This window comes from Pteronotus mesoamericanus, unplaced genomic scaffold, assembly GCF_021234165.1.
Source record: "Pteronotus mesoamericanus isolate MK-2021 breed Mesoamerican mustached bat unplaced genomic scaffold, CSHL_Meso_final contig_182, whole genome shotgun sequence".
NCBI lineage: Eukaryota > Metazoa > Chordata > Mammalia > Chiroptera > Mormoopidae > Pteronotus > Pteronotus mesoamericanus.
The window spans coordinates 2,674,942-2,697,995 of NW_026555078.1; positions in this window are offsets into that span (position 1 = coordinate 2,674,942).

The following is a 23,054-nucleotide window of genomic DNA, read 5'->3' on the forward strand; positions in this document are numbered from 1 at the left end:
TGTAGCTCATGAAGAGATTCGCAGGGCTGCCAAGAAAGCTTTTGTCCTATAAATATGACTCAGGGATGCAGGTCAATCAGCTGCATGTCACATCTTCAGAAAAAAAAAGAAAAAGATACAGTGCTTGGTTAGAGTTGAAATTCTGCAACTGCACTCAACATGCCACTTAAATTTATTTGCTATGATATCACCTCCAGACTGCTATGAAAATGGGAAAGGCTCGTCCGTCAGCGCTTTAGGGATCACCTTCAAGAGAAAGCAAAGAAAAATGTCCTGGTTCTCCTCATTAAAAACCCTAAGTCCAGAGCATTGCCACGCTCCCGCGGACTTTTCACATCCCGGTGCTTGTCAAGACAATCTTTCCAAAGGATGGGCTCGGGAAGAGCAGTCCCTGACAAATGGAGGGAACTCTACAGTTTACAATGCACACATTCACCCGTTATCTCATCGGCCCTGACTTCGGATGTGAGGTCTCACGGAGTCCCCAGGAAATGCCTGGCCTTGCGTTTCTGTTTGGTATCTTCTTCACCATGCAGTCTTGGGGAAATCTCTTTTGCAAGCTGGCCCTCAGTTTTCCCATCTGTAATGTGAGACTATTCACTGAGTCCCATTGGACCAGCACTCCCAGACTCCCAGGGAAACTTAACAGTGGAAATGGAGATTCCAGAGCCATTTTCCATGGTTCAAAACACCTCCTGGGGAGTTTACATTTGCCCATAATCAGGCCACACAAATTAACTGAAATTTCAAGCTTTTTTGCTTTGGGATGAAATGATATCAACTCAGGGGGTAGATTAGATTCTCTCACACAGATTAGAAGCTTCGATCGGCTCCAGGTGATGTCACAGGAAATCCTGGATGTTATTTTATTGTCTACAGGTGCCTGATTAATAAAGCTGGGTGAGGGGAGTTAGCTGTTTTCTACCTACAGGCTCACTCCCAAAACCTGCCAAAGGACAAGGGGGCGAAGACGGTGTGTGGGGCCGGATTGTTTGTAGTGGAAACACTGGCTTCCATGCCCACTTCCTGGATGATCTCAGAGACTCCCTTTCTAGCTCTAAATTCTATGATTTCAACATTCATATTCATTAAAGGCTGTATTTTTGTCCATTAGGAAAACATATTGGAGAGGCTATTGCTGTCTGGTCTCTTTTTCCAATAGCCCCTTTCACAATGAGGTGACCCCCCCAGGCACAACATAAGGGGAAAGCAACTCATCACAGTCTATTCTACAGATGCAGAATGCCACAGGCTGGAAAAACAGGACACCAGTTTCAAAGAGATGTGTTTGCATCATGACCTCAAGTTCAGCAGCCATTGGGTCTCCTGAGCAAAGACAAAAAACAGGATCTGTGGATCCAAATGTGGCACATGTTGACAGTAGGATCCTAAACTCAGGGATTGAGTTGCACAACCTTCAGCAGGTCAATGACTTTCTCTGGACCTCAGTTTTTTCTCTGTAACACGTGGGACTTGGATTACAGTGGATGCTGCTTGTGCACCCCGCCTGTCAGATTGCCTCTGTTTCTTCCCCGGTCCCACCTGCTATGAGTGTTGGCTGCCCAGGGCCCCCACCTGCCCCCTCTCTGGAAAGCCGCCATAACTGAAGGAAGCCACCTCTTCTGCAGGTGGGGGGTAGCCAATAACAGACTGATACCAAGCACAAAAGTCCAGCATTGGCCTCAAGCTGGAGTTCCCTGCGGGATAGGGTAAAAGTTAGACATCGGTGGAAGCCACATCCTTGCTTAGCTTCTTCCCCTGACCCTCCCCTTCCTCAGTCCCTTTCTTCTAAGACAACTCCCTTAACATTGCGGCCTCAAAGCCCTGTTTCAGGAAACTGGAATGAAGGCACTAATGCTAAAAAATCCTTGTAGGAGTATTGGCTGATTCTTCACATAGCCTTGGAAAGGGCTTTCTGGAGCACAGCGGGACCTCCCGGAAGCATTTGGTCACCATCCTTTCTTGAAGGCAGGTTTTAGACCTTGGCCTAGCATAATCCTCTCCCCTTGGAAGGCTTCACTTCAGTCTAACCAACCAGTTAGAATCACTGTGACCCACCCCTGTAGGTTCCTGTGTGTTTGCTTCCTAGGATTATCTGAGTGTTCAGTACTTTCCAGGCTACCAATCACCCCCTCTCTTAACTAACCCTCCCAGCAAGGCTTGAAACACGTGTCCCTTTTCTCATTTCATAGATTACAGAGGGGGGAGTAGCTTACTTATGGCCACACTGCTGATAAGTAGTAGGACCAATACCTAAACTCATTTTAATTGTAGGGCTTTTACAACAATTCCAAGGTACAAGTACGTTAGTCAATCTCTTTGCCTGACTCTGCCTGCCTGTCTGTCTGTCTGTCTTTTATCCACAGGTGTGCAGGAGACCCACACTCGTTTCCTGAGTCTGTCTTGAGGAGGCTTTCAGATTGCTTGACTCTCTTAAGCAAAAGTACACCCAGAGACTCCTACCAGCTGAGTGTAAGTAAATGCTGAGTATCACAAAACATCCAGAAATTGCTCCTAAGACTTTAATAACTCCTGGGATGTGGCCAGGGGCCACCGCATCCCACGTGGACTGATGGGTAATTATCACCGGGCAGGCCTGGCTCCGCACCATTGCTTGGCCTCCACGGGCGGTCCCGCTCCTCGGCCAGGCAGCCACAGCTCCCCGGACCCCATGGGCTTGCACAGCACACCTAGGCAAGAGGACAGGCACAGGCCTGGCTCCCTGAGCAGGTGAAAATTTCCATTGCGTGAGGTGTGTGCTGTTGGACTCCGCCAAGAGTGCAAGATCTTTTGCCAAAAACACTGAATCTATTTGAAGAACGTGGTTTTTTACAAAGGACAGGAAGGGCAGGGGGTAGGGGAACCTTGGAGGTCACAGCAGCAGATATGGAAGGCTGGGTAGGAATGGGTGGGCTGAGGGCGCCGTGTGCCTGGTGCAGGGCATTGGGGAGCAAGCCGGGCACAGGGAAGTGCCAGGGTAGAGAATGGATGGTTGTGTGATGACCTCATATTATATCATCTGTTGACCCCTTTTCTAATATCAAACTCAGGCTAGCTTGACTGTCCCTTCTGCAGTTATCCACTGTTGCCTGGGTGTGGGAAACCACAGGGAACAGTTACTCACTTGTCCGAGCCACGTGTTTGGAGACTCGTCCATATGTGCAGGCAGGAATGTTGGAGTGGGTTATCTTTTTTATTGAATTTATTGAGGTGACATTGGTTAATAAAATTATATAGATTTCAGGTGTGCAATTCTATAAGACATCATCTGTATCTTGTAGTGCTTGTTCGCCACCCCAAGTCAAGTCTCCCTCCATCACTATTTGTCTCCCCTTTACCCCCGTCTACTTCCCCCAACCCCCTTTCCCTCTAGTAATCACAGTACTGTAGTCTGTGTCTATGAGGTTTTTTTTCTTGCTTAATCCCTCTACATTTTTCACCCAGCCCCCCACCCCGTCCCCTCTGACAGCTATTAGTCTGTTCCGTGCATCTATAAGTCTACTTCTATTTTGTTAGTTTCTTTTGCTCATTAGATTCCACTCGTAAGTGAAATCCTGCTACTTGTCTTTCTCTGACTGGCTTCTTTCACTTAGCATAATGCTCTCCAGGTCCATCCATGCTGTCACAAAAGTAAGACTTCCTTATTTTTGTATGACTGAGTAGTATTCCACTGTGTAAATGCCCCACAGTTTTTTCAATCCACTTACCCGCTGTTGGGCACTTTGGGCTGCTTCCAAATCTTGGCTATTTTAAATAACGCTGCAGTGAACATAGGGGTGCACATATTCTTTCAAATTAGTGTTTTGGGTTTCTTCAGGTATGTTCCCAGAAGTGGAATCCCTGGGTCATAAGGCAGATCCATTTTTAACTTGTTGAGGAAACTCCATACTGCTTTCTACAGTGGCTGCACCAGTCTGCATCCCACCAACAGTGTATGAGGGCTCCCCTTTCTCCACATCCTCACCAACACTAGTTGTTTGTTGATTTATTTGATGATGGCCATTCTGACAGGTGCGCGGTGATATCTCATTGTGGTGTTAATTTGCATCTGTCTAATGGTTAATGGTGCTGCTCATCTTTTCTCATGTGTATTGGTCATCCATCTGTCCTCTTTTGAGAAGTGTCTAGACAAGTCCTTTGGCCATTTTTAAATTGGATGACTTGGGGTTTTTTGTGTTGTTTTATAAATTATTTAAAATTTTGGATATTAACCCCTTATCAGATGTACCATTGGTGAGCATCTTCTCCCATTCAGTGGGTTGTCTTTTTATTTTGTTGGTGGTTTCCTCTGCTGTGCAAAAAATTTTAGTTTGATGTAGTCCCATTTGTTTATTTTTTTCTTCTCTTTCCCTTGTCCAAGGAGATACAGGAGTGGGCAAAAGTAGGTCTACAATTGTAACACAAATGAATAATACAATAATTAATAAATAATAATAGAAGAATAGACACTCACAACTGTAAACCTACTTTTGCCCACCCTGCATATCAGAAAAAATATTGCTACAAGCCGTGTCCAAGATTTTACTGCCCATGTCCTCCTTTTGTGGTTTTCAGTCTAACATTTAAGTCTTCAATCCATTTTGAATTTATTCTTGTGTATAATATAAGAAGGTGGTCTAATTTCATTGTTCTGCATGTATGTGTCCAATTTTCCCAACATCATATATTGAATAGACTATTTTTATTCTACTGTATGTTCTTGCCTCCCTTGTCAAATGTTAATTGATTATAAAGGCGTGGGTTTATTTCTGGACTTTCCATTGATCTATATGTCTGTTTTTATGCCAGTATCAATTGCTGTTTAATTACTGTGGCCTTATAGCATAATCTGATATCAAGTAGCGTGATACCTCCAATTTTGTTCTTCTTTCTCAAGATTGCTATGGCTAGGAAGGGTCTTTTGTGGCTCTCTATAAGTTTTTCGAATGTTTGTTCTAGTCCTGTGAAACATGCCATTGGTATTTTGATAGGAATTGTGTTGAATCTATAGATTGCTTTAGGCAGTATGGATATTTTAATGATGTTATTTCTTTCTGTCCATGAATACATATGTGCTTCCATTTATTTGTGTCTTCTTCAGTTTCTTTGTTCAGTGTCTTATGATTTTCTGAGTACAGTTCTTTTATCTTCTCTCTTTTTTTTAGAGAGAGAGGAAGGAAGGGAGAAAGAGAGGAAAAAAAACATCAATGTGTGGTTGCCTCTTGAATGCCCCCACCCTGAGGACCTAGCCAGCAACCCAGGCATGTGCCCTGACTGGGAATTGAACCAACGACCCTTTGGTTTGCAGACCAGCACTCAATCTGCTGAGCCACCCCAGTCAGAGCTATATTCTTGGTTAAATTTATTCCTAGGTATATTTTTTGATGCAGTTGAAAATGGGATTTTTTTATTAGATTCCCCTTCTGATAGTTCATTATTGCTATATAAAATTGCTCCTAATTTCTGGATATTTCTTTTCTATCTTGCTGCTTTACTGAATGGAGCAGGTAATCTTGTCACAGATGTGGCTGTGACCGCACAGCCAGCTCTCAGCAGAACCGGGCTCCTGACCCCTAGTTAAGTGCTTTTTTCAGGGTGCCATGCTGCCTGCCAGCCCTAAGGTCTTAGAAGCTCGCTGAGTCGCACAAGCCTAACTAGTCCTTCCTTGGCTTAACACTGTAGTGGAGTTGCGGGGAGGTGTGAAGTCCCCATGGTTACAGATGATGCATTCCTACACCAGGACACTGTACCCGCCGCCCCACCCCCTCAGCATCTTCTGTCTTACTTGAACTTGAAGTTCATAATGATGTTGCCTTTCACTGGCCCCTGTGGATGCTGCTGCCCAGTCTTTTTGTTCTGGAAATCCCCATGGAGGCTCAAGCCACAGTGTTCTTTGGAAGTCAGATCAATTAGACTAACCTTCCTGCTACCAGCTGTAGCTTTCAGCTGGGTCACCATCTGTCCTATCTTGAGAGCCAATGCCATGGGAACTGATATCAATAAAAAGACCCCAGAGGTTCATCCCACCCAACATTTCAACAGACACTTACTGAGCATCTATTATGTGCCAGGCGTGGGTTTGAGAGAAAGGGATGAGCAGCTCGCAGACAAGAAAAACTACCAAATGCCATCTAATAAAGTCAATGAGAGAAATAAGCTCCCAGCGTCATGAGAGCCCAGAGGAAAGTGAATGTAACTCTGCCTGGGCTGAGACACCATTGCCGTGGTCCTGTCAGGACGCGCTGGCAGCCTGAGCACCCACGGAGCTACAAATGGAGAGAAGCGGAAACTCGGAGAGTTGTTGAGGAGGTGAACTGGATGAGCCTTGGAGGTGTATTGAATATGGAGGCAACAGGGCTGCTGGATGGGTGAGGGCCGTTCCCTGGGGGAGGAGACTCAGCAGAGGGAAGACGGGGGCGGGGCGGGGGGGGGAAGATGGGAGGGACAGCAGGAGGGGTTGGTGCCCCCTGCTTCACGAGAGCCAGCATCAGAGGGAGCGGATGTCATTAGGACAAAGTCCTTGCCGTAATTTGAAATGACCTTAATCCTCCCTCCTCAGCCTGCCTGAAAGCTACTCTTTGTGAGTCCAGCTCAGGTCCTCCTTCTCCGGGATACTTTTCTGAGACACAGAAGGACCTACCGTTCTCGCTGGGGGTTGTCTCGGTGCCCTGTGTCTCCATCAGCGGCGGCACGCGGCCTCACCGACCGGGCAGTAGAGCCGCCGCGCGCAGAGCCATCTCCCTCCCTGGGAGCTCGTCCTGCCCTGTCCCTCCTTGTGCTCCTCCCAGTGCCCAGCACCACACCCAGCACCTAATAGGATGACTAAATAGGTGTCACATTAAAACCAAACTGCAGAGCTTCTGCTTAGCTTGGGCAAGGAGCTGCAGAGATTTCCAGAGCCTGCTCCTGAAACTTCTAGAAGAAACCACCTTGCAAGATACAACAGCCAGGCAGTAACTCCTTTCTCTGATGCACAAACCAGCCCAAGCCTGGAGGAGGGAGTCTGGCTCCACGTTACCTCTGCAAACTGTCTGTCTCCAGGGGCATTCATTCTGTGTAAGGGGCCCACTCCTCAGTGGAGGTGACAGGTGGCTGGCTTGGGCCACCTACGTCCACAACCTCAGCGCTATTTCTGAGGCAGGCGGGACTCACAGATTGGATGCAGACGTCAGGGGCCGCCCCGGGCCCATGTGGAGCTCTGAGGCCTGTCTTCCCACATTCCTACCCAGCTTTCTTCTTGCCGGCCTTCCATCCTTGAACACCCACCTGGCCCCACTCACTTCCTGTACCCAGTGTCTGCAGAGCTCGTGGACGGGCAGCACACGCTTGTTCATCACCCTCATGCCCGCAGCCATCGAGGCCCTTTGAACCCCTCCCAGCCACAGAGTCAGCAGCCACACCCTTCAAGGGGGCGCACCCTTCATGAAGCCCAGCCCTGAGCCACGCACCCTGGAGGGGGAGACCATATTGCCCCCATCAGGACTACAGTGCCCATCAGGGGTCGGGACACATAGTAGGTGCTCAGTGGATACTTGTTGAGTGAATGTGAGGCATGTGACAGTCCTTGTCCTGAGGTGGCACAAGATCTAGCAGAAGAGACGCTAAACAGGAGGCCAGCTTGGGATGTGGGGTCAGACCATGTGATCCAAATACAAATTCTGCCACGTGTGAGCTGGGTAACTTAGGGCTGTCTGCTTCAGTCTGCTCGTCCGCAAAATTCAGCTAATAACAACCCTGGCTCATGAGGTTGTTGAAAGGATGAAACGAGATGACTTATGAAAGTGTACAGCACAGTGTCTGGCGTGTAACAAGTACCCAGGGGACTCACTGAGAGTGGGACAAGGTGAATAAGTGAGTGACTGAATGCACGGACGGATGTGGCACAAAGCTCTATGGGAGCAAGGAACATCTAGGTAGCTCAGCGGAGGGCCGGTATGTGATGAGCCGGGCTCACGAGGCAAAGCTGTGGAAGCGGCACCCCAGGCAGAAGTGGTGAGCGGGGTCACGCGGGGCCATATGGGGAGCAGGGGCTCGGGCAGGAGCGACGAAGAGGGGAGCAGCAGGAGATGCTTCTTGAAAGGGAGGGTGGGGCCGAGACACAGGGGTCCTTGACTACCAGGCTGGACACTTGACAGAGAACTCTGCCATGGGTGAGGGGTGGGCTGGGGGAGGTATGGCCGGGGGCAGGGATCACGTCACGTTGCAGAGGGATGGCATACAAGCCCCTGCTCCCTCTGCTTCCCCCAGTTCTCACTGAAGCAAAGGAGCTCTGACAAAGATGAACCAGGACCGTGGGAAGAAAACCCTCGAAGCCTTCGGTGGTTGCACGTCAGTAAACATGGCTGCACTTACTGGATTCTAGAACATCCACAGGACATGAGATTACGGTGCTCATCTCGTCCAACTCACCCATTCCACAGGGGAGGCACGGAAGCCACGCTGGGGGAGAGCTCTTGGACCACTATTCCCTGGCACCCAGCTATTTTCCTTTAACCTGGACTCAGCGTCAGCAAATTAAACACATCTTATTAGGAATTGCTACACCAGAATAAAAGACTAGCGTTCCACCCTCACTGAGCAAGGTGACATTATTTATTCAAGGAGCTGCTGTACCTGAGGACTGGGGGAGACTGTCCTCGAGGCAGCATGGCATGGAGCATTCATTCACTCATTTATTCATTCATTCACTCAGTCATTCACTCATTCAACAAGTGTTGATTGAGCATCTTCTCTGTGCCGAGCTCTCTGCTGAGTGCCAGAAGCCGCCCAGGTTTGGCATCACACTGCAGCCTCTTTCCAGCTCTGCATCTCCTAACTGTGTGTCCTTGAGTAAGTCACGTCATTGCTCTGAGCCTCAGCTTTCTCATTAAAGTAAGGACCCAGCACAGAGCTCCCGGCATGGCCCGTATTAAACAGCAAGCACGTGCAGAGTGCCCATCCGGGAGGAGGAGTCCTAATGCCGGGTCCCGGCCGCACGCACACCACAAGATACCTCATTTTGTAGCCACCCACCTGAGCTCTGACGGAGATCCCCGGTTCCAGGGGACTTAATTGTTTCTCTCTGGTAAATATCATGGGCCGTAAAAGCTGACAGCGGTAACTGGCGGTCTGACATTTTGAGACGTCGCGTCTCCTTGTGGAAGTGTTGCTCGCTGCTCTTGGAGACGGGAGCCCAGTGCACGCCATGGGCAGCAAGGAGTGAGCCATGACAGCAGCGGGGATGTGGTGACTGATAAGGTATTGTCGCTCTCCATTCACCACTGTGCTCAAGTATCAGAGTGCTTGGTTGAAAATGACGAACAATTTCCTCCTCCAGAATTCATCAAAGACCGTGGGGGTTTAGGGAATAAATAGAGATGCTGAAAACAATTGCAAATATATCCACGCAAAGATGGAGCTGAGTCCTGCTGTCACAGCATCCTTTCCTTCCTCCCTGTTACCTGAGGGAGCACCGGGGTCCTGGCCTCCAGTGGGGACCCCCGCAGAGGGGATGGCCTTGGCTGAGGATATTAACCCACTGGGGCCAGTTTCTTCACCTGGGAATAAGAAATCTGTAGGGCTTTTTATGAGGGTTAAAAGATGTAGTGAGTTTTAAGTTTCTGTGTTGGGAGAATCTTTGGAGCCGGGGTCTTAGCCCTGCACATGTGTCAGACTCGCCTGGGGAGCTATTAAAAAACACCTTTACTAGATTTCCATCTCTGGGTAGTTATATTGAATTGGCCTGAACTGAGACCTGGGAACTGGGTTTCTTTAAAAGCTTCCACGGTTATTGAAGTCTGTGGGCTGCTTCGAGAATGCTGACATTGAGTCTGCTTACTCATGGAGCCATTTTAAGCATGGGAGTGACATAGTCATAGTTATGCCTTGGAAAGGTCACCCTGGCAGCACTGTGGTGGGTGGGCTGTGGCAGGTGCAAACCTGGATTCAGGGAGATTGACGAGAACCTTCGTACTGTGGTCTGGGGACCAGCAGTCCTCCCGTCCTGTTGGAGGGGCAGAGTCTCAGGGAGCATCCTGCCCTGTCGCTGAGGGACCGCCTGTGTTTTGATGAGATCCCAGGCAGTGCCTGCATGCATGGCATCCTGGGAAGGGCTGGACCAGAGGATGCATTGCCAGGGGCTAAGCTGGAGATGAGGACCCCGCCACCCTTAGGCAGGAGAGGGAGGATGCAGAATGGGAGGAACCAGGTCAGAGCAGACCTGGGAGGGCGTGATCATGGGGCTTGGTGTGGGCAGAGAGGCAGAGGAGTTGAGAAGAGCACACGTTTTTTATTTGGGCCCCAGGGAAAAGATGTGCCTCTGTCTGTGGGTCTGTGGGGAAAGGCCGATGAGGTTTGTTCTTTAACTCAACTATGTTTTGCACAGTCTCCTACACTGATTATGATCTTGTAACTTTCACACATTACTTAATAAGTAGCATCTACATAAATGTCCTTGCTCGGGTGCAACCAGGAAAGGAATTTTGTATTACAAGTCTTTACATCTCAAAACAGGCTTGGAGGAGTGAAGTGCTTAACCCCAGTCACACGCCAAGAATTGGCAGGAAAAAAAAAATCCAAAACATGGATCTCTGGCTTCAACCTCTGCACCCTGTTTCAGGTCTGCATGCTGTTTGTTTCACTGTTTTATGACCACCGGCCTTTGTTGTGAGTGTCCATATACTCAGTGTCCACCTAAGTCAGAAATGTCACTCCCTGGGAGTCCTGTTGCTGGTTCTGAAGAGAAGGATACAGTTTAAGTGCTGTTAATAATAATAATAAAATGTTATTAAAATAGTACAAACAGTGAAGCAGAGGCATCACTCTTTCTATTAGAAGTTGGTCGTAAATGACTTTCTTTTTTTTTATACACCTTGAGAAAGAGCGTAGCATACAGAACAATGTATGGAGGATCAGATGGGCACAGGAAGTCAGTGGGCAGGGGCTGGGCCAAAACTCAGTAGCCAGTGCTCAAGGAGAGGCCAGTGCCTTTGGAGACACTGAAGGAAGCCATGAAGAATGCACCGGGCTCCAGCGGGCAAAGACGGTGCTACGTCACTCATTCGTTCACTGACTGCTACTAAACACCCACCCTGTGTTGGGACAGGGTAAATAAATAATACATCACCTTCTCAGAGTTCTCAATCTGTTGCAGGAGACAGACCTATTAAGAGGTAAGTGGTATCATAGAAATATGATCAGGCCTGAGGTACAGAGCAGATGAAAAAAAGAGCAAAACCTTTGGGGGTGGCTGGAGAAAATGGGCAACGGAAAGGGCTGGATTTGAGTGGACACTGGAGAATTAGTCAGAGGTTACCACGTGAAGAAGGAGGAAGAGCTTGCTAAGCAGAGGGAGCAGCGTGGACAAAGGCAGGGAAGTGTGAAAGGGCAGCATGTGGGAGACAGGTGGTGAGGGGTTCGCTGAGACCTGAGCACAGAGAGCATGACGGGAATGGAGGGGTGATAAAGGGGGAGGAGGAGGGAGGTGCTCTATTTTGAAGCGCCTTGTCTGCTGTGGAAGGGGTGTGGACCTTGCTAAGGGCACGAGATGACTAGACTTGTGCCTTGAGGAGGTCACTCCAGCTAAAGGACAGAGGGAGACTCACAGCAGGGTAAGAAAAGCATTAGGGAGCTTGACAGAGAGGCTCCAGAATGAGTCCGTGGGAGACAGGAAGAGAGCTGAGCCAGTGCCCCTGGCAGGAAGAGGCGAGAGTGGCGCGGATCAGCCTTTCAGAACCACGGACAGTTCCCTTCCCGCCTCTACCCTGTGGCCAAAATATTTTATAAATACTTTTTCCAATTATTTTAAAAATAGCTACCATTTGTGGAGTGCCAGGAACCTTCCATACATTTTGTCTTTTAATCCCAAATAAAAATTCTGAAAGGCAACCGTTATTGGCTCCATCTTGCTGGGGGGAAAAGATTGTGTCTCATTAAGGACTTGCCCAGAATCACACAGCTGACAACACAGCCAGAATTTCATCCAGTATCGATCACCACATTAGGCTACCACCACCAAACGTACTCCAGCTTTGAAGTGGTCATTAGTTAGTTTTCTCATTTTTGTTAATTAAAAGTATATGCTTCCAGCCAAGAATCTTAATTGGCTGTTTAGGGCTGCCACGCTACATCGCATATGCATCTCACCTCTACCAAAGATGCTCGACATTCCTGTTGTCTGTGTGGCATTCTTATAAAACTGAGTAACGGCAGGGATATCTATGCATTTTTCAAATATTGGGGTGGCTTTGAACACCCTTCAATCCTCCTTCAAGGACCCGCAGGGAGACGGGGTCCTGAGGTTGAGAAGCAAGACGTTGGAAGGTGAACAGGCATAGCATGGGAACCCTGGCGCTCTTGTTAAGGCTTATAAATTGGCCTTCTCTGGAAAGCTGAGAGAATAATCAGGGCTATAGCCTTCTTTCTTCATCTTGGGTATATTTTCTTCCATTTCCACAAAGTCGAGCCTGTGATTATTTTCAGTTCCAATATGAGCTTGTCACTGAGTGTGGAGTGGAAATGGCTCAGATGTCAAATAAATACCTGATAGAGCTGTTGCCTCACAAACTGAGGGAGTGCTCAAGGAACTTTCAACACAAATAGGAATTCTATTATGGTATGTTCTGGGACGCTGTTTGTTTCTTTGATCGGAGGTCACCCACTTGCCACCCCTCCCTGGGACTTTGCAGCTCTCTCCAAGTTCTCCCCATTTCAATCTGTCCCGCACACAGCATCAGATTAATGTTCAGTAGAGCAACTCTAATAAAGTGAATCCCCCGCTTCAAGACCCTCAATGGCTCCCTATTGCCCCCCAATATAGTTTACGGTCCTTAGGTGGGTATCGTGGGCCCTTCACAGTGTTGCCACGGCCTGTTATTCTAACCTCATATCCTGCTGTATCTCTCAACAAGCATTATTGTTCAGCCACATGAGTCTGATTCCTGTGCCACAAGTCCCTTGCTCAGGAAGTACAAATTGCCTCAGCCTCACCTCCTCATCAAGACAATCCCATAAGGCAAGTGATGGATAAGGCCACTGTTCAGGATGTTCCATTGCAGTGCTATCCCTTGCCCAGAGAGATATGTGTATTTATCATCTATTGCTGCATAAAAAAATCACCACAAAGTAATCGCATTAACACCATATACAATGATTATCTCAGTTGCTAGGGGTCAGTCATCGGCACAGTTTAACGGGGACCTCTGGTCAGGAGCTCTCTCAAGACTGCGCTCACAGTGTCAGCCATGGTGGTGGCCTGGTCTGAGGCTCGACTGCTGAAGGGTCCAATTCCTGGCTCATTTACACGTTCTTGACAAGGCTCCGTGGCTTTAGGGTTATTGGACTGAGGACCACAGTTGAGGAGCTACCTATTCGCTGGAGGTTGTCCCCAATAGCTTGCCTTGTGGGCCCATCCAATGGGACAGTGTGTTTCATCCAAATCATCAATGAATGGAGGCAGAAAAATAGAAATAATAATCCTTTGTAATCTAATCATGGAAGGCACTTCTATTCACTAAAAGTAGTGAATTAGAGGGAAGTAGTCAAGGAGAGGGAAACACAGAAGGCCATGAATACTGGAAGGTGGGGGCTATCTTAGACGTTACCTATGATTGATGTATTACTTGTTGAAAAGCTCCATTTCCTTAAAACTTGAATCAATCCTACCTCTGAGATCTTTCCATATGTGCCAGTGAGAACAATTCTCTCTCGCTTTGTGACATCATCTCCCACGTTGCTTTGTCCTTCTTAGGAACATTTGTCCTAAAACCTGGTTATGTGTGCTGGGACTTGCCCCATAACTGTGTAAGCCAAATTTTTATAATAAATCTCTTTCTATAAATATACATCCTATTGGTTCTGTTTCTCTGGAGAATTCCAACTAATATTTGAGTATACCCCTTCAAAGAGCTCAGTGCCTACAGGAGCCAGACCCTCTAACAGAGGTTGCAAACTCAAATGCCTTCAGGGGCAAGGCAAGAAATTATGGGGAAAGTGTAATGCAATAGGGAGTGGTAGGATCTGAGGCAAACTAGTGTGTATAAGCCCCGTGTTCAAGTTCAAGTTTTCTAAAATGACGGTGCTGGCCAAACAAAACGTATTTGTGGCCAGATATGGCCAAGAGGCCTAGGATTTTCAACCAGATGAAACTTATACTAGAGGCATGCTTGAGAGCCACAGAGAAAGGAGGATAGGAGGGTGCTTTCATAGGAACTGCTGAGACTTGATCGTGAAATATGTTTTCCAGACCCTGCAGGAGGAAAGGTGCTTCTGTGACAGAGAATGACCTAAGCAAAGGCACAGAGTCCTGATGGTGCCCCCTGCCTGCCTGGCGTGGACAGGACCACAGGGGTCTGGGTATGCAGCTGAAGGGGTAGGCGGGGTCAGCCCCAGGCAAGCTCTGCTGTCAGGGGCACAGCCTTGTGTCTTCCCACTCCCCGAGACCGGTGTCAGGCAGAAGGCGAACCTGGGCTGACAGCCACAGATAAGGCAGAGATCCATTTGACTTTCTATAAAGGGATTTCACTGCGAGGGACGCAGCCAGCATCGCAACGAAGACCTTGCCTTCCTTTGTTCACAGTAGGCAGGGCTGACCTGTACGCAAGGGCCTGGGCCAGAGGGGCTGGCCCCTGGGGACCTCAGTGCCTGCGTCCTTCCACCTTATTCCTTCTCACAACCAGCACCCCTCGCCACGAATGACCTAATTCTCTTGAGTGAATGACTGATACCCAGGCAAACCATCCCCCAACTTAAGTCTGAGAAAGCCTGCAGCCCACTTGGGAGCTGGGAGGCAGCACCTGTTGGAGAAAGAGCCCACCTGGCAATCACGGTCTGAGGGCTGGGTCCAGCTCCGCCTTTGACAAGCTGCCTTCTTGGGATCATAGCCCCTCCTGGTCCCAGTCCCATTTCCTGAGGGATGATGGCCTTGGGCTGGTTACCTCCGGGCCTGCCCAGGCTCCCGAGTTCTAGGCTGATTCTAAGTGCAAGTCGGGGCTTCTCTAGATCCTCGCTGTGCAGGTCTGAAAGACCTTCAACCTTGCAGGGGTATCCCACCCGCAGCCCGCTGGCCGCATGCAGTCCCGGAAGGCTGTGAATGCGGCCCTACACAAAATCGTTAATTTACTTACACCACTATGAGATTTTTTTTTTGTGCCTACGTATCGTAATATATTTAATGTGTGGACCGAGACAACTCTTCTTCTTCCAGCGCGGCCCAGAGATCCTAGAAGGTTGGCCACCCCGCTGGAGGCAGCAAAATCAGAGAGGGAAATTGCAGAAAGAAGATTGGCTGTCCCTTTTGGCTAATGCTGGTCTTGGAGGGGTTGATAAATAATACTCTTGCCCATCCAAGTTCAGGACAAATTACCGGGAAAAGACCCAAGACTTTGGCTGGGGGAGATCTAACCCTCAGCTGAGAAAAGCGAGGTTGAGGCAAGGGATTCAGTTGGGAGGGTCCCTAAAAATGTTACCTCAGACTTACCCAGCTGTGCCTGCCTAGGAACCAGGGCTCACAGGGGCCCCAGGAGAAGCTGAAGCCCAGCGTGCTGGGTCTCAGAGGCATGAATGAGGAAGGGGACAGACCGAGAGTGTCACCTTGGTGGAGGTCCTTCCACATGGAAACACAAAGAGTGGGGGAAAACGTTTCCCTTGAGAGTTAGTAATAATAATCATAATTATATTGTAACCAACATATGTTGATTACTTAATGTGTCAAGGTCTGAAACCACATTAACTTGATTCTTCGAGACAACCTCATGGGGTAGGTGATGGAGAAACTGAGAAAAGGCTGCTGGACCAAAGGTCACGTGCGTTGTCAGGGTACATCTGCTTGCTGGGCTCTTCCTAAGCACCCCCACCCCCAACCCCGTTCCATCTGCGCGGCTGCGGGACCCAAGGCAAGGCTCTGGGCCGTTTGCATCCTGGGTCTCTCACTGTAGACAGAGTCATGAGAATACCTGCCACACAGGGTCTGGGTGAAGATGTGCACCAGAAAGCACCTCTCCTTTGTACTTGGCACGGTAAGAGAGACTGGATAATGTCGTGAAAGGGGCATGTGCTTCGGAGTCAGGCAGGAGACCCCAGTTCCTCACACTTCAGAAGGAATAACATAACCTCTCTGTGACGTAGATCCGGATCTTCAGCGCAGGGTTACTGATTAAAACACATAGTATAATTATTGTAACAATTTTGTGCAATGCCTACTAACTTCTCCTACTCGGTTGTCTTCTCTTGTCATTGCTTTGGGATCGCCTGTCCTCCTTCCCCCACCAGACTACGTGAGAGAAGACACTCCATCTCTCCCCTTTGTTTTCCCACAGCTAGCACTGTGTCTGGCATATAATAGCCGCTTGGTGGATATTAGGTGAATAGGCTTTATTTCCTTCCTCCCAACCCCTCCCTCCCACAAAGCTCAGGCGAGGTTGCCGGAGACTTGCTCTCTCAACACCCTGAATTTCCGCTTAGAAGAGCGCTCATCTCTCTTGTCACAGATTGTTGAAGTGCTTGCTTTCCCTGCCAGATTGTGAGCACCAGTAGTGGAGGGCTGGGTGTTTCTTATTCACCATTCGCCTCCACTCTTGGTAGAGTGCTAGGGCCTTCCAGGGGAATGAATGAGAGAATGAACGAGTAGTCCTTGCAATTCCCGGAATGACCGACAGAGGACGCACTTCTCTGAAGCTCAGAGAGAGAATGAGATTCCTGTCTCCTAAAGCTTTACTGTGCTGAGTGGCTTATGCTACCAGGCACGTGGCTTTAGGTACTGCCCTATTTACCTGTCTCTTTTGAAACCACCCACCCCTGACAGCTCAGCTCCCAGCGTAGCTGGGGCAATAAGACAAACCTGTGAGAACAAAAAAGCCATTTCTGCATTTTGAAGACCCAGGAGCCACCCCATTCAATGGCGTAACCTTATCAGTGGAGTCTTCATGGTTTTGCATCAGGCATTGAAGGTGGTGGGACTGCCACTGGCGTGGAAATCCCGGTTCTGCGCTCGCTTGTATAAAACCAGGGGCCAAGGGCTTTATTAACTTGTTCATTCACTCATTCCCATCACTCATTGAACGAGCTTGTTCTGAGTGTCGGTTCAGCCACAAACACAAGGAATATTCGAGTTCAATAACCAAGAAGACCGTGCCCCTAGGGGGCTCGGAGTTGGGAGGCAGAAGCGAGACCTGCAACAGACATGTCAGACGCCAACATGGCATAGGGACTGTGTGTGTGACGCCGAGGCAGAGAAAGCAGGCACTCATCCCAGGGGGTGGGCTCAGGAAACACTCCCAGGAATGCCGGCCTCCGCACTTAGCCTGGGGCTGCGTGGCAGGCGACTCGAGACGGAGCTGCCAGCAGGAGGACCAGCAGTAGCGAACACCGGGAGGCCCGGGCGTGCGCGTCCTGCTTAAAGAAGTCCGGCGAGCAGTTCTAAGGAAGAGCCAGGTAATGAGGGGTCTTGTGAACCAAGAGAGGACGTCCCGCCATAGCCTGATGGCAAGAAGGAGCGTTGGGATGACTTTAGGCAGGCGTGTGGCGAAGTCCGATTCGTCTTTTGGAAGCTCACTCTTGACCACGTGGCAATCAGCCTGGGCAGGAGGGTGGGAGAGGCTGGCACCCAGGGGCCTCTCCCCGGGAGGCGAGCCCTTTCTCCCTTGAGATGTCTGAGGCTGCAAGAGGCTGGCCTTTAATGTCCCTTTGGGCTCTAAAATCCTATTTTTCTACAGAGATAGGTATAGTTAAGTCCTTCAATGTGGACAGAGGTTATCAGAAATATATACCACAACCAAGGTAAAAAAACAACAAAAAAACCCCCACAAGGTTTCCATAAGCTGAGGTCTAAAAATACCATGGATTCCCTGGGCCTGCCTGTCCCGCGCTTCCTCAGCGGGTCTGACAGGGTGTCAGGACGCTGGTGTCAGTGCCTGTCTTCGGCTCCAGTTAAGAAAAGCCTGGAGGAGGTAATCAAGACAGGAAAATGTCACTCACCTCATTTGACAGGTGTCCTGCTGGGCCACCTCTGTCGGCAAAGTATCCAAAGGCAGAAGGACGTGGAGCCAGAAGCCCGACTAGCCTGGGCCCCGGCCATCCTGGGGGGCAGTGGCTCAGCCACCTCCAGAAAGTAGCCCTGGTGTTTCAGAACCCACCTGCCCTCATCACGCCAAGGGCTCAGGGAGAAGTGCTCTCTGTTTGTGACCCCTCAGACCCCTCCCTGAGGAGGTCTCTGTCCTGCTCACTCCGTGGGGTGGAGGTGAGGGGGGACCCGTGAGAAGGGCATGTGGCCCTTAATGTGCAAGCTCACTGGACAGAGATGGCAGACAGGCCGCCCCGGGAGAGGAAAAGCCACGAGCACAAGTCCCCAGGCGGGGACTATAGAAGCCTAAAGCATCACCCTGGGACGGCGGTGGGGAGTGTTGCCTCTTCAGGAACTGGGGCTCCTCTAATGTTGGCGGGGACAGAGGGTGCGTGAGGTTTGATGGCTCAGTGATGAGGCTGAGAGGCCCCGAGTGAACCAGGGGGTCCCTAGTCCTCACACGTGCTGAGTATTGGAAACATCTGCCTATAAAGCCACCCGAGCCTGGCTGCAGTGGTTGTGCGTGCGTGTGTGGGTTGGATTTTAAAGCTCGCCTAAGGGTATATGTGGTATGGCACTATGTGCGTACATTTTTAAAGCATACAAGATGGTACTATAAATTGTTTAGGTATTCATTTATCCTGAAGTCACAAAAGTATAAAGTATGGGCAAGAAGGACCAGCTGGGCTTCCTCTTCACTCCCCACCGCCCCTTCTAGACCGTTATTTCTTCAACTTCACGTACAAACTCGTTTCTTTATGCATCAGACGCTAGGGTCCTGCTGCCTCTTCTTCCTGTCGTCACTGCCGAAATCCCGGGCATTCAGTCCCCTTTTATTCACGGAGAACGTCGGTCCCTGAACAGCACACCTTGAATGACTGTAACTAACAGACTGCAAACTGGGGGCCCACAGGCTGACTCAGCCAGCCCACGGTTGTTTGTTTTAAAATAGGAACGTGTATTAGTCCGTGTGGGATGCTCTGAAGATGGCTGTCGACCGGCACGGCGGGAGGTTTAAGCAACCGAAGTGTATAGTCCCGCAGTTCTGGAGGCCCGATGTCCCCATGTGTAAACGGGAGAACAGGCGTCGCTCCTTCCGGGGTATTTGTGGGAGTTGAACCGCATGGCCGCGGAAGCACTCTGCCAACAGCAGCACCGAGCACAGGGCGTCAGCTGTCACCTGGGGGGGGGGGGTGTCCCTCTGCTGGGTGCTGGAGAGAGACCATCACCTTACACAGATGTGTTAGTCAGGGTTCTCCAGAGACACGGCACCAACTGGACGGGTAGCTCCAGTCCGAAAGCGGCAGGCGGGAGTTTCAGGAACAGCCAAGTACCGTATGTTGCCATGTACAATGCATACTTTTTTGCCCAAATTTTTGAGGGAAAAACAAGGATGTTCATCATACACCGGTAGTACCTGAAATACCTTGTATCTATTCTTGTGGTTTATAATTAATTGTTACATAAAATTTCTTGTATACAACATGTTGGAAAGTAAATGCTAAAAGTCCTTTATAATACAAAAAAACAAGTATCTAAATATAAATAAATAAAAACTGAATTAAAATGAAAGATTTTTTCCCTGAAAGTTTGGGCCTAAAAATGTGGGTGCACGTTATTCATGGGAGTGCATTATACACAGCAAAATACGGTATTCGGTTCCGGAGGCAGGAGAAAGCCAATGTCCCGGCTCTGCAGGCAGCCAGGAGGAGGTCCCGCCTCCTGCGCCTTCTTCTCCTCTTCAGCTGCTTGGAGGAGGCCCACCCACGCTGATGAGGGTCACCTGCTGTCCTCAGTGAACCTATTCCGATGTTCGCCTCCTCCGAGAACACCCTCACAGATACACCCTGAGTCATGTTTGACCAGATGTGTTGGCACCCGATGGCCCAGTCAGGTTGACACATAAAATGAACCATCACAACAGAGAACATAGAATTTCCAAGTTCAGTAACGTCCTCTCCTTTATTAGTACCTGCAGACAAGAAGCCTAGCAATTTCAATAACCTCACAAGGCAAAGCTGTTGGACTTGCATTCAAGGACAACAGAACTAGTAGTCCCAGACAGTGAGGCAAGGGTGCTCTGCACAAGCTCAAAGTGCCAGAGACATGTCTAGGGGTGTTGATATCAAACTTTATAACAAGTTTAAATCAAGCTCAGAGCAATCCTTACTTTCTGAGAACCAGTCATGGACAAGACCCGGACCTGCCCACCAGAAGCCCACCTGGAGAGAGATGGAGGTATCGGGGTCCCTAAGCATCCCAATGTGCGGTGGGAATCTGCCCAAGAGCAAGTTGACAATGTGACCTTGGGCCTCTCCCTGGTTCTCATCTGAAAACAATAAAAGGCTCCAAACAAACAAGGTAAGGATGCACAATATCATCATACACTGAAGGTCCAAGAAACTGCACTCAAGTCCCTGACATCTATGAGGGTTTTGTCCCAGTGGCTGAATAAAAAGATAGTCATCATTGTCCTCATGGTTCGCTGGGAGTAATCAGGAGATAGTGTCCCAAAGATGTTCAGCACATGTGGCAGGTACCCAAAGGAACTTTGCAGGTGCCACTTATTCACGATTTTGGACACTCATTCAGCATGAATTTGCTGAGGGCCTTTAATGAGGGAGGCTGTACTAGGAGCTGAAGAAGCAACAGCAAGGAAAGGAGAGGTCAAGCTTTCTCCCCTGCCCACTCCCAGGGACGATGCAGGACCTGCCAGTCAACACCCCACAGCTATCCCACCTGGTTAACAATATGGGAGGTAGAAGAGGTGCTGTGGTCCTGGGGGCGGATGTCAAACCCAGGCTGGGGCTGGAGTACCAGGGAGACCTCCCAGCAGACATGATCCTGTATCTAAAATTTCAACGAGTGACTGGAAGCTCAGGACCCAAACACAAGGTCCTTAAAGCCTTGTCTCATTTCTTTTTTCTTCTTTTGCTTGCACTGAGAGGACTGAGATTTCCTTTCCTGGAGCAACCTAATTTTATTTTATTTTATTTTTTTCCTTTTTAAAAAATTATTATTATTTATTTATAAATCATGTTAATTCTATTACAGTTGTCTCCATTTTTCTTTCTTTACCCCCCTCCACCCATCCCACCCCATCCTCTGCTCCCGCAGTCAATTCCCACTCTATTGTCCATGTCCATGGGTCATTCATACATGTTCTTTGTCTAGTCCCTTCCCCTTCTTTCCACCATTGTCCTCTTTCCCCCTCCCCTCTGGTCACTTTCAGTCTGTGGAGCAACCTAATTTTAGATGCTTGGCATTCCTGATAAAATCCCAGAATCCACTCGGGCTCTCAGTGATGTCCAAGTGCACCCAGTTTTAACGCGTATTTGTCCGGGTCTCTGTGGCCACGTGCAGGAGGAGGAAGAGGGGGCCAGGAGGAAAGCCTCTCAGTCCACACATCAAAATACATCCCAGATGGGTCACAGAGGTAGTGTAAATGGGAGAGAATCAATACGACACTGGAAGAACTAGAAAGGAATATGTATCCGTGTCTGGTGGAGAGCAGACTTGCCAAGTACAGCAACAATAGAACAAAGCCCGAGGGAAAACAAGGGCCAGTGAGGGCTCCAGCAAAAGTGAAAGATTCTGTATGTGGGGGCAGGGTGGAGAAGGGAAAAAATCAGGTAAGAAAAATAGTTTCAGCAAAAATTACCAGATTATAAAAAGAACTTATACCCATTAATAAGAAAACATTAAGCCATCTGTTGTTAAATGAGTAAAAAACACCATTTCTCTCCTCTTCCCCCCAAAAGGGACATAATCAGTAGGGGGCCCTACTAGGAAAATGCTCTTCTACTCTGTGGGAGCAAAGAAAATGTAAGGCAGGCCGAGGTGGAGCTACCGTTTACATGCAGCAACAATGGCAAAGTAAGGGTCTCAGGCTGGTAAGGGATGGAGCGAAGGGCTTTCTGCTCCCTTGCCCATGTGCTAGGAGGCATCGTCTGGGGGTACCGCTTCTGTCTTCTCAAGGCTTTTTGATAAGCACATTGCATGTCAAGGGCTTTATATTGCAGGCAAGAGCAACAGCCGATTCTCTCTAGGGCTCTAGGGCTAAGCTAAGAGCGGTGCAAGAATTTGTCAAGGTCTTTCATTTATTCTTCTCCCCATTCAGCCACGGGTTACTGAGAACCTGCCATGTGCCAAGCGACAGGCGCTGCTGGCCTAGCCGTGAAAAGACGGACAGTCGCGGTCTCGCAGCCGGCTGTCCTCTGTCCAACCAGGACGTTGTGAGAACAACTTGAAGCAGCTCTGTGGGGCATGAGGGTCTTCCCTCCAGCTTCCGAAGGAGGCAGAGGCCCCTGATCTTGCTGAGGCAGGAGCCCCTGGTAATGAGATTCTCTCAGTAACTTAGGGTGATACAAACCCCTGGAGGACACTCGCCTACGGAGGAGGCAGACACTACGGTGGCATTTGGAGGCCCATGACCTGGATTCCAGGCTTGACTTGGCTCCTTCCTGGCTGTGGGCACTAGGCTGAGTCACTGTCCCCGTGGCAACGACCGTCAAGTCTACCCACGGGGCGGGTGGCCGAGGGTTCCAGGTGCTCCTGGCAAACAGTGACGTGTCCGATAAACAGAATGAGGGCTCATCACTCAAGACCCATCAGTCCCTCTGGGAGCGGTTGTTTATTTCCATGAACGCCCCAAGTTCCGGCCCCTCCTGTGGGGGCCACCGCATCTGGGGCGAGGGGCGGGCTTCGCTTGGCTCACAGGAAGTCTGTTCCACGCGGTAAGGGCTCCGTTTCTTTGAGCGGTCACAGACCTCTAATGACTTGATGGCTAATGCTGTTCTGATTCATATATTGCTTAATTAGGATTTTCACCCTGTAACAGATGGCTATGTCTTCATTAAATCATGATCCATTCACTCTGACTGGAAGCAGCTGGTTTGGGGGGCTGATGGCAATTTATTTCCTGTGTGTCAAAGTGAGCCACGCGGAAGGGACTTCAGACGGAAATAATGCAATTTGTTCCATTTGGTTTTATCTGTAAAATTAGGCAGACATTGTGGGGGGGGGGGGGGCGGTGCGTATT